Source organism: Hipposideros armiger, unplaced genomic scaffold, assembly GCF_001890085.2.
Source record: "Hipposideros armiger isolate ML-2016 unplaced genomic scaffold, ASM189008v1 scaffold_316, whole genome shotgun sequence".
NCBI lineage: Eukaryota > Metazoa > Chordata > Mammalia > Chiroptera > Hipposideridae > Hipposideros > Hipposideros armiger.
The window spans coordinates 1,130,892-1,141,643 of NW_017731666.1; the positions used below are offsets into that span (position 1 = coordinate 1,130,892).

General features: G+C 59.4%; 1 protein-coding gene and 1 long non-coding RNA gene across 5 annotated transcripts in view; one reads left to right on the forward strand and one right to left on the reverse strand.

The window, feature by feature from the left end:
* The window catches only part of PLEKHG5 (pleckstrin homology and RhoGEF domain containing G5), a 45,706-nt gene that overhangs the window by 8,699 nt on the left and 26,255 nt on the right, over positions 1-10,752 (forward strand). Inside the window, exon 1 of one of the 4 annotated variants that reach the window (XM_019660410.1) lies at positions 3,076-3,168. The exons of 1 other annotated variant lie outside the window; for it this stretch is intronic. The gene's annotated coding sequence lies outside the window, so the exon portion shown is untranslated. Of the gene's footprint in view, positions 1-3,075; positions 3,169-8,158; positions 8,178-10,752 lie in introns of those variants that run through there. 2 more of the 4 variants (XM_019660409.1, XM_019660415.1) reach the window with 2 other exon arrangements.
* On the reverse strand, positions 6,719-10,516 carry LOC109392172 (uncharacterized). The gene is made up of 3 exons (XR_002126007.1): positions 10,306-10,516; positions 9,731-9,905; positions 6,719-7,044 (listed from the first exon to the last, which is right to left on the reverse strand). It is a non-coding gene; the product is annotated as an uncharacterized LOC109392172 (long non-coding RNA).

Here is a 10,752-nt window from a genome sequence, read left to right on the forward strand (position 1 = left end):
AGAGGGGGCACAGCCGTCGGTCTCCTTGCGCCCCTCACGTTGTCCCATCCAGAGGCCAGGAGATTGCGGGAGGAGCAAGGGCCTGGTGCTGTGGGAGAAGGGGCCTCCGGCTTGGACCACCCTGACTCACACGTGCCTCAGGCTGCCCATCTCTGTCCTTCAGTGACTGTGTCATTGAGGGCCAGGCTGTGTTGTCCCTGGCTTGTGCTCTGTGAGCTCCATGTGGCCCTGGGCAAGTTATTCCCCCGTCCTTCACCTCAGCCTTGGCACCCCTGTCGTGGGGATGACATGAGGATTACAGGCGAGAATGGATGAGCGGAGCTCAGCATGGCCTCTGGCCCACAGAAGTGTAGCTGTCATCACTCTGCGCCCACCTGGGGCTGGGGACACAGCAGCATGCAAGATAGCCATGTGCACCCCAGCTGTCTCAGAGGTGATGAGGAGCCCCCCGACGTCTGAGCTGCATTGCCAACCGTCTAGTTTCATGGTTCCCCCAGACCCAGTAAAGGCCGATGTGTCCACTGCCTTTGACACTGACTGCCTCGGGGTGGTGGGGGCTGGCATGGTGCCCTGGAGCACTGTGGGGCCCTTTTGCCAGCCTGGGTGGGCCTGCCCTGACGCCGGGGGGTCGCCCCATGCCCGTGTCTGCAGGGAGCAAGGAGAGGAGGCGGGGGCTGGGGGACCTCTAGCCTGGACAGAAGGAGTGTGGGCGACTCGCATGGGAGCCAGAGGAGGACATCCAGGCAGCATGACTGGTACGAGCCAAGGCAGGGAGGTGGGAGGCAGGAGGCGCATTTGGGGACAGAGAGAACCCGGGGAAGAGACCACATGGGCCCTGGAGAGTGGGGCAGGGAGGGGCACAGCCAGGCCTTGTCCTTTGCAGCATCTAGGCCTGAGCTGAAGCAGCCCCTGACTGGGGCCTCTGCAGGTGGGTGCGTGCATGGGGCAGGGGCTCCTTGTGCTTACCGCAAAGCTGAGGGTAGAAAGAAATTTGCCTAACCCCCGCCCCCAGCAGGGTTGCTTTGGGGCTAGCTGTTCTAAAACCATAACCAAATGTGGCCCCTGCTGGGCCCGGATACAGCAGAGTCTGGGCTGGGTATCTGGGTAACTTTCCCCACTCTGTAGTACTGGCCTCCACTGGGTGGGCAGTGAGGCTAGCCATCACTGCCGGGGATGAATTGTCTCACTCCCCAAGCTCGGCCTGACACCCCCACACTGGCCACTTGCCTGTACACATGAGCCAGGTCACCCCCAGCCTCCTGTGGGCTCAGGCCCAGGCCACGTGGGTGCCAGTGATCAAGGACCAAGGGGCCTGCGTTTGTCCGTCTCTGGCTCCGTGCCGGGGGAGGAGGAGGGCAGGCAGGCATATGGTTTGAATTACTCTGCCGCCTCTTGGCACCTTAGCCCTCAGCTAGGGGTGTGCAGGCTGCCTGGACGGCCACCCCGACCACCCTCCCACCCGCCACAGCCCTGGGGTGACCTCCCCCCCCCAACCTGAAAGTACAGCCTTCTGCTGCCAGCGCCCCCTGCCTGGGCCTCGTGCCTGTCTGTTGCCAGGCTTCGGGTAGGTGGAGTGGCCGGCTCTGCGAGCTCCAGGCTACCCCCTCTGGGGCCCTGGCAGGCTGGAGGGACGCGGCAGCGTCAGACAGGAGGCTCGACAACATGGCGTTTCTGGATTCCCACGGGGCCAACCCACTGCCCTCTGACCGTTCAGCCTTCTCCCTCAGATGGCAGCCCAGGCAGGCCCCCAAGTTGGCTTTGAAGCCAGACACTCCTGGGTTCAAATCCAAGTTCTGCTCCGTATTAGCCGATCCCGTTTCCTCATTTGTGCCGTGGAGGCAATCCCACCTCCGTGGGGAGAACCGAAATGATTGGATAGGCACCGCTTCCCTGAACGTGAGGGCAGAGGTCTCTCCTCGGAGGGCAGCCATAGATTTCATTTCTATTTTCTAACTAGATAAGAATTTACAGTTTCTACAAGACTTTGGAATAAATTGACCAGTGACTTTCATTTTCTGTGTAACTGTTTTTTTGAATTCTTCCTATGGCTCTTTCTGTAGGCAGCTTGCTGCCGAGCTCCTCCACCATCCAGCCCTTCTTACCTCCCTGCCCCTACCCCACCCCTCCAACCCCACTCTTGTACCCACTGTGCAGGGGGCACTGGAGCTCTGTGATGATGCCAGAGGCTCTTTGCACGGACTTGGCCTGCCCAGGGCTCCATGCATGGCGTTGCCATTGGTGTGGGTGGCACAGTTCAAGGAAGGAGGCAGGGGTGGGTGGGCAGCTTGGTGAGATGTGGCCAGCCCAGGAGGGGAGAGGCTGTTGGTGAGAGCCCAGAGGGCAGACGCTGGGCCTCCCTGGCAGCCTGAGGGTAAGGCCCGGCCAGCAGCGCCTGCCCTCTGGCCCCTGGAAGCCGCCTCCAGGCCTCTGCTCAGCGGAACTGGGAGACATGCCTTAAGCTTCCTGAGGAGGGTGCCCAACCAGGCAGCTGTAAACAGCTCTAGGGGTCATCTATGGCACCCCCATGGGTGCTTCCACTCCTCATTGAGAAATCCTGCAGGGCCCAGCTAGAGCTGGGGGCTGGGGTCAGAGGGCAGGGGCGGCAAGGGCCTGGAATTGCTCCTGGGGCAGCATATTTTTCTCCTCTGAAAACTTATCTTAGCAAGGAGACCACGGAACAATCGCACTCTTTTCCGGGCCTCTGTCGTCCCCAGACGGCCAGCCCATCCCCTCAGTGGGGGCTCCGAGGGGGCCGGGAAGTCGAAATTTGTAAAATGTCTGTAGGAGGGGAAGAAAGGCGCTTTGTATGGGGCCGGGGCCCTGGCCATTGGTCAGCTCCAGGGCCCCCAGCCGCTCCCAGAATGCTCCCCTCCCCAGGGAAGGGCGTGCTTGCCGGCCCAAGGCCAGCCCAGGGTCCCTGCAGCCCCTCTGCAGCCCCTGCACCCGCGGAATCCAGGCCTCGGGGACCTGGGGCCCTGGGGCCGCCCAGCCTCCGAGGGCACGGGCCTGGCAGGGAGGCTCCCCTAGGCCTCAGCATGTTTCTCTACTGGAAGAAGCGGGGCGCCTATGAGCTGGAGGCCCTGCCCAGTGCCCTGGCCGACCTGGAGCTGGGGGCCGTGGAGCGTTTCTCCTGGAGCTCCACCCTGGACATCATCGAGGACCTTGAGGGTAGGTGTGGGCCCACCTTCCCGGGAGGGCTGTCTGGAGGCTGCGACACCCCGTCTACCTGGTCGGCTCCCTTTGGCCAGAGCCTGTGGCCGGATCACCACGCACATGGTACTGTCAGTCACTCATTCAGCGGCAGTGTGGGGCCCGAGCTGCTCCTGAGGGCGCTTCTGGTGGGGGAGGGGCGGAGCACCAGGACCCTGGGGGCCTCGGGGGCAGCAAGGCCGACTGGTAGGAGGTCAGCGAGGGCTGGGGGTAGCAGTGGCCGGTCCTGGGCCTTAGGCTGGGCTCCGCCTCTATCCTCTGCCTCCAGGATCAGAGCCATATGGGGGACGAGCTCTCCTGGGATGTTCATGTTCAAGGACAGTGCCATTTCCCCCATTATCCCCGTTGCAGATGAGGAAACAGCACAGAGACGTTCAGGCCCTCGAAAGGCAGGACAGGGAGTGGGGACGCTGAGCCCCACGACCTGTGTTTAAGTGCCAGCCTGGCCATTTCCCAGACGTGAGATATTGGGACAGCCGTGTCACTGGGGATAACGATGTCAGCGGCGGCGTGGGGGTGGCTGAGAGGACTAAGTGGGGTGACTCACGTGGTGCAGAGCAGGGACACACTCTGTGCGGGCTGTTATTATTATTATTTTTTTTTCCAGTGTCACTGGCCCTCATATGTGTGATCCGAACCAGGGCCCTCTGGTGTCCCAGGCCAGCTCTTAACCAACGCACCACTCGGCCGGCCCAAAATTATTTCTTTTTTTTTTAAATTTTTTTAGCTGAGCCATCCTGCTACCTGTTGGCAGCTCAGCGGCAACTCAGCTCGGGCCGGGCATCGAACCACTGTTGCTCAGAGCTCAAACTCTTGCACAAGTTCTTAACCAACTGGGCCATTCGGCCGGCCCTTTGTGCGGGCTGTTTTATTGATGCTATTTCTTCATAGCCCTACTAATCAGTGGCCCAGCAGAGCATATGGCTTTGGGCTGGTGCCTCATTCTGTCAGGACGCTTCGGGGCCAGTGACAGAAGCCAGGTCAGCCTGCAGAAGTCGGCAGGGTGGGGGGCCCCAGGCCTCAGTTTTCTCCTCCTCTGCTCGCCTCATCGCAGGCCCCGGGCTCTGAGGAGCAGGAGTCTCACCTGGTGCGGCTTCCCCAGCCTGGAGTGGCCCTTCCCTGACATTTCCCTGTGGCCAGAGGGGGTGGAAAGTGATGGCTAGGCTTGGGGTCCACCGCAGAAGGAGACCACATGGGGCACAGGTTCCACAAAGCACAGTGAGAAATGCTGCTCCCAGAAGGGAGAATGACAGGTGTCCCTTGTGTGACAAGCCTCCTCTTGCTCCCTGTCCCACTGGCTGCAGTGGACGGGGAAATGTGGCTGCTTGGAGGGGCGGCGGGCACAGTGCCTACCTGGGCCCCGGGAGCACTGGGCACCTTCAGAGGTGGGAGGACAGGACTGTGTGAAGACGAGCCCGTGATGCTGGCCAGGGTGTGGCACAGGGGCAGGCAGGCGTGGTAGCGGGCCAGCATGGGGGAGAGCACCACTCTGGAGGCAGATGATGGGTTACGGGGAGTATGCCTGGGGGGCAGGCTGTGGGAGTCTTATCTGCTTGTACTGCTCCACCTGGCAGGTTTCTGTCTACCTGAGGCAGGTAAGGCGGCTGAGGTCCCCACAGTCCCACCCCAAATCAGACTGTGGCTCTCCAATTATTCCCTTCATTCCTGTCATCGGGAAGAGCCCAAGCTTTGCTCTTGCTGGGCGCTCCGCCTGGGGTGCCCTCACCACTCAGCACAGCTCTGGGGCAAAGCCCGCCCGCCCATCCCCCTGCCTTCCCCAGGCAGGACAGTTCCAGCCACCTCTGGGCCCTACAGCCCACAGCGCAGTTCCTGTCTGCTCCCAGCTCTTTCAGTTTAGAGGAGACTTGCCTGGTGCCAATCCTTTTGAAAGCCTTGGCTCCTGGCCTCTCCATGCCCCACGCTTTGAGGCAGGTACAATCCTTGGTGCCCCTTTACTCTGAAGGAAAAGCCAGCAGGGCCGTGAGTGGTGGCGCCCAGATACACAACTCTGGTCCTTGGTCTCAGAGCCACAGGACAAGGCCTGCTCACCTGTGTGTCCCCATGCTCGCTCTACTCCGGCTGGGAGAGAGGCCCCAGCACATAGTGGGTGCGTTACATCATGTGAGCAGACCTGGGGGTGAGCTCAGGCAGGCTGGGTGGGTGAGCTGGGCACACAGCTGTCTGTGTGGGCTCTGTCCTCTGCAGCCAGCCGGTCCCTGGCCTGGGCCCATTAAGGGTGGGTGGTGAGCCTCGGTGCCAGCCCAGCCTCGTGATAGGGGCAGGGCTCGTGCCCAGAGCGTGACTGTCCTGAATCGGAATCTCAAGCCTGTTTCTGGAGCCCTGCTCCTGTTCCTCCCTTGGTCACTCTCGGTTCCTCTGAGGAGCCCTGGGAGGAAGCCCGTGGTGGGCAAATGGGCAGGTGCCCACAGCAGCCTCAGCCAGCGGAAGTGGCCAGATGGCTCCAGGCCCGCAGGCAGGAGCTGTGTGGACAGTTTCTCTGGCCCAGGAAGGACGAATGTGTCCTCCCACCTCTTCTTCCTGAGCCTGACGGGTGTGGGTGGGCAGGGCAATAGTTTGGGGTCTCCAGGCCTCAGGGGACGAGGCCAGGGATGGTTCTGGTCTGCAGGCAGGGACAGCCCCCGAGGCCATGGTCCCTGCTCCTTTCTCCCCACTTGGCAGTCCTACCCCAAGATGCCCCATGGAGCTTTGGGAAGGGGACCACATTTCTTTCCCAGGCCACCTGTGGTGCTCTGACCAGTGTCCACGGTCGGGACAGGTGGGTGGTTCCTGGGGCCAGCCATTAGCCCCTCTGGCTCTTGGCCAGGTATGGGCCAAACCTTGCCCTTCTGCAGGCTTCCCTGGTGAGGGGTCCAGCCCTAGCACAGCCTGCAGCAGCTGCCCAAGCGTGGACAAGCTCCCAGGAGGGCTGGGTTAGCGTAGGAGGGGACATTCAAGGCCACAGCTGCTTCCTGGGAGTGGCAGCCTTTGCTTGGCCAGGCCTGGGGTTGGGAGATGGTGGGCAGGAAGCCCTGCCTTTTTAGGGCAAAAAGGCTCATTGGAGGGGGGCTCACAGGTGAGAGGGGCCCCTGAAGGACAATAACAAGGGTGCTTTCTTGCACACATGTGTCAGTCTGGGGCCAGCTGGAAAAGGGGGCATTTATGTAACAATGAGGGGATCAATTCACATGTGCCAAGCACCTAAGTGTGCCAGGTGCCTGGGGGCACTGTGGGGGCAGTGGAGCTGAATGGTTAGGAGCACAGACTTGGAGTCTTATGGACCTGGGATCAAGTCGCAGCCTCATTGCTCACTAGCTGCATGATCTTGGGCAGGTTGCTCAACCTTCTAAGACTCAGTTTCCTCATCTGTGAAGTGGTACAGTGATTCTACCTCCGTTTCACCGTGGTTTAGAACAGTGCTATCCAATAGATAGGTTCATTTATTTGTCAAAATAGATGGCGTCAAATAATCTGTAGGAGCCACGTTAAAAAACAAAAAAAGCTAGTGAAATTAATTTTCATAAAGTAGTTTATTTAACCCAATGTATAATTCCAAACATTACCATTTTACCATGTAATCCATGGAAAGAGTCATCAATGAGATTTTACATTCTGTTCTTTTTTTTCTTTCTTTTGCACTAAGTCTTGAAAGTCAGTGTGTCCACAGCCCTCTCCATTTGGACTGGCCTCACTGCACGTGCTCAGTAGCTACAGAGGCCAGTGGCTGCCACTTGGGATTGGATGATGTTGCAGAGGGTCAGGCTGTGAAATGAGACCAGGTATGGAGAGCCCATGTAGGGCCAGCGCTATGGCGTCGGGCAGTGTTCCCGGAGCAACCTGGTGGGAAGATAAGTCAAAAGTAATAGGTCAATTCAAAGGTCCATCCCAGGACAGTGGGGTCAAGGGCAGGGGTGAGGTGGGGGTGGAGAGTCCTCTGGATACGTTGCGATAGACGGGCCTTCCAGAGTTTGCTGCATTTGACTTGGGCCTTGGAGAGCGGGCAGGATGTCAGTGGATGGCACTATGGAGGCCGTGGCAGGCATCAGGGGGACAGAACCAGGAAGGGCTAGTTGATGTCAGAAGTTGAGTTTCCTCCCGAGGGAGGCGGTGAGTAACTGGGTAAGGGGGCTGGTGTGAGGCGATAGGGAGTGGTGGGGACTGTGGAGGGTGGAAGGGTGTGTGCCATTCTAAGGCAGACACAACTCAGAAACTAGAGCCATCAGGAATATGGGTCCAGAGCTGCCAGTCTCTTCTGGTTTGTTCAGAGAAGCCAGAAATCTGGATTTTTATGTGAAATCTGACTTTTCAAAGTTGGCAACTGATTCAAATTCTTTTGAAGCACTATGCTCAGCCAAACTAAACATGTCTGCAGGCCGGCTTCTGCCCAGGCGCCCTGTTGGCCAGTTGTGGTAGAGATCATATTGAGGGAGAAAGGCAAAAGCATCCTGTGACTAAGATACAGGGTGTGTGGAGGGAGGGCTGGCGTGGCGCTTGTCTGCCCGGTTGGGGGGCCCTGGCGTTCCCCAGGACGGTGGGAGCTGGAGGACCTGGGAGGGCAGCTGCACTGTTTCAGACCCAGGGAGACAGCCTGTGGCACCCCAGGGGTGGTGGCAAGTTCAGGGTTGCAGGTCTGCCTGGGGTCTGGCCAAGGGCGAGCAGCCAGACATTGGCTTAAGTTGACTCAAGCCAGAGCGGGTGTTACAGGAGGTGGGGACCCAGGGCAGAGCAAGGGCAGACACAGAGCCACCTCCTCCCCTCCCTCTTTGCTCTAGGGCCCTCTTCATTGACCTGCTGCTTCTATGGGTTCTCTCGTTCTTATTCCCCAACCATCGCGGGGCTATGTACCCACTCACACTGACTTTCCATGATCTCAGGGCTCCAGAGACCAGTAGGAGTTGCCTGTCTCAATTCAAGTTCTGAAGAGAGCGAATCTAATGGGCCACCTCTGATCCAATCAACTATGTCATAGGGTATGCCATCACCTGGTACAACACGTCCCCTTAAACATTCTTTCTGCAGGGCTGTAAATGGGCAGCTTGCCTAGAGGGGACTCGTGGCAAGCCTGTGGTGGGAAAAACTTGTCCCTGTGCCTGAGCCCTTCCCAGTCTCCAGAGGCCCCTCCCCGGGCACTGAGAGCTGCCAGGGTCTTCACCGATTTTCCTGTGTTTGGAGTATCTGGGAAGCACACCTATGGGACCCAGAAGGTTGCTGCTCTAGCACAGAGTGCACAGAAAGCTAGATCCCAAGGGAGCTGGGACCAAGAGGTCTGGAGAGGGGGTCTAGAAAGCAGACTGAGCACCTTGAGGGAGCTGAAGCCGAGGGTTATAGGGCAGAGAGGTCAGCAGGTAGAACCCCAGTGCCTGGAAGAACTCGAGAACCCACATACCAACAGCCCCATGGTGGCTGTGCGGTAGTCTGGCCCTGCAGCAGCTGTGGCCTGCAGCAGTCATGGCGGGACCTAGAGAGTAGGGAGGCATTTCCAGAACCCCCTGCTGGAGGAAGTAGCCCAGAGCCCACAGTATGTAGAGCCAGAACCCAGAAGTCTTGGGGCATTAGAACCCGACTCTAGACTAGAGCTGAGAGAACCTAGAGACCTAGAGACAACAACATCAGACCTCATCTGGTTGAGTTTGAGAAGCCTCCGGCAGGGTGCATGGAAACTCCCCCAAAGCTGGCTGAGGGCCTCAGGTCCCCGTGGAAACCCAGATGGCGGAGGGGGCTGCTGGGGTCATGGTGGAGAGCCCTGCCTCATACCCCACCTTTAGTCAGCTGCCTCCTGGCAGGCAGGGCTGGGGCTGACCCCAGGGACCCTGTAGGGTCCCCATCAGGCCATCTCCTGCCTCAGCTGTCCCTGCCTCCAGGCTAGAGGCAGGACAGGCACCTTTGGACAGCGAGGAAGCAGAGATTCCGAGATGGAACTCAGAACTGTACTATTCTGTGACCTAACTGAGGCAGGGCCGGCCTGAGAGTCCTCAGAATGACCTTCTCAGAAACTCCCAGGTTCATACTGCACGAAGAGGAGACTGAGGGACACTGTGCCATTGCTCCCTGTCAGCCTGGAAGCCCCAGGACACCTCAGGAGCCCTCTGTGCTGATGCTCCCAGACTCAGCTCTGTCCCCAAGAGCCCCTCCCCACTGCGCTGCAGATAAGCTACCCTCCCAAGGGCCGCCCTGCTTGCCAGGCCCCACAGTGAGCTCCCCAAGGCTTGTCAGAGGCACTGATGTGTCCCCAGTGCCTAGCCCCAGGCTTGATACATGGTGGGCCCTCAGGGGACCCTGGGTGTGTGTTTGCTGAGGGAATCCAGAGAGCGCAGAAGGCCTAGGGCTCACCACAGTTCCCTCTGCCAAGACTCCTTGAGGGCAGGGACTGGGTTCTGGTCATCTGTGACACCCCAGAGCCAGCCTATGTAAGGGATCAGTGCTGGAAAGCAGGCATTCTACTCTGGCTGAGAGGCCCATGGGGAAGGGGCGTGAGCCTTTGGGAGAGGGACCCAGGCCCCACTGCACACTGCATCTTCCATACCTGGGTCTCATAGACAGAGCATCTCCGGCACCAACCGTCAGGTGAAATGGGGTCTTGATGGGCTCAGGAGAACTCTGCCCCTTGGGGGAGTGTGGTCCTCTCTCCGAGGTTCTGTTTCTGTCATGCAAAGTATCTTGGAACCATTAAAATGCTGTCAAAGTACGTTGTGATGTCACTGAGGAGAATTACGAGACCAGGCAGAACTAATCAATGCGGTTAGAAATCAGGACAGCGGACCTTTGTGGGGAGTGGCTGGCAGCCCCCAAGAGGGGCACTTCTGCAGGGGGGCTGGGCTGGCGATGCCCTCTTCTCCACCTGAGTGCTGGCTGTGTTGTGAAAATACGTTTTATGAGGTATGCACTCACCATAGCTGCACTTTTCTGTACTTATTTACACCTGCATAAAGTTTTACAAATGCTAACCAACACAGAGGTGTTCAAACAACAGCAGCCACCAAGCCCACTCCCATTAATGGAGCCCTTACCCCCACCCGTGACAGCATTTCTAAATGGGGGGGGGGTGGAGGGGGCATCTGCTGAGGGTGGGAGACGAAGGGCGCAGGGCGCCGTCCTGACCTGCATTTCCACTTAGACGGCACCATCTGGACCAGGAGAAATAGCAAAGGAGTCTAAAATGCCTTTACTCCCGCTTTCCAGGAGGTTGAGAAAATGTCTCCTACCACATCAAACACAGAGGTGTTTGTCTCCGTGTAAGGTGGCTGGGAGGCCGAGGGAGTTGGGAGCGCAGGGAGAGCCTTTGGTCACGCCCGCGACATGTTGGGGGAGGCGTCGAGGTAGGGGGTGTCGAGCGCGCCCAGCAGACGCCCGGCGGGGGGCGGGGCGGGGCGCCGGCCGCGAAGTCCGGCCCCCCGCAGGCGGGGCCGCGGGTCCCGCTCCTCCCGCCGCCCACCTGCCCCGCTAGTTGATGTCAGAAGTTGAGTTTCCTCCCGAGGGAGGCGGTGAGTAACTGGGTAAGGGGGCTGGTGTGAGGCGATAGGGAGTGGTGGGGACTGTGGAGGGTGG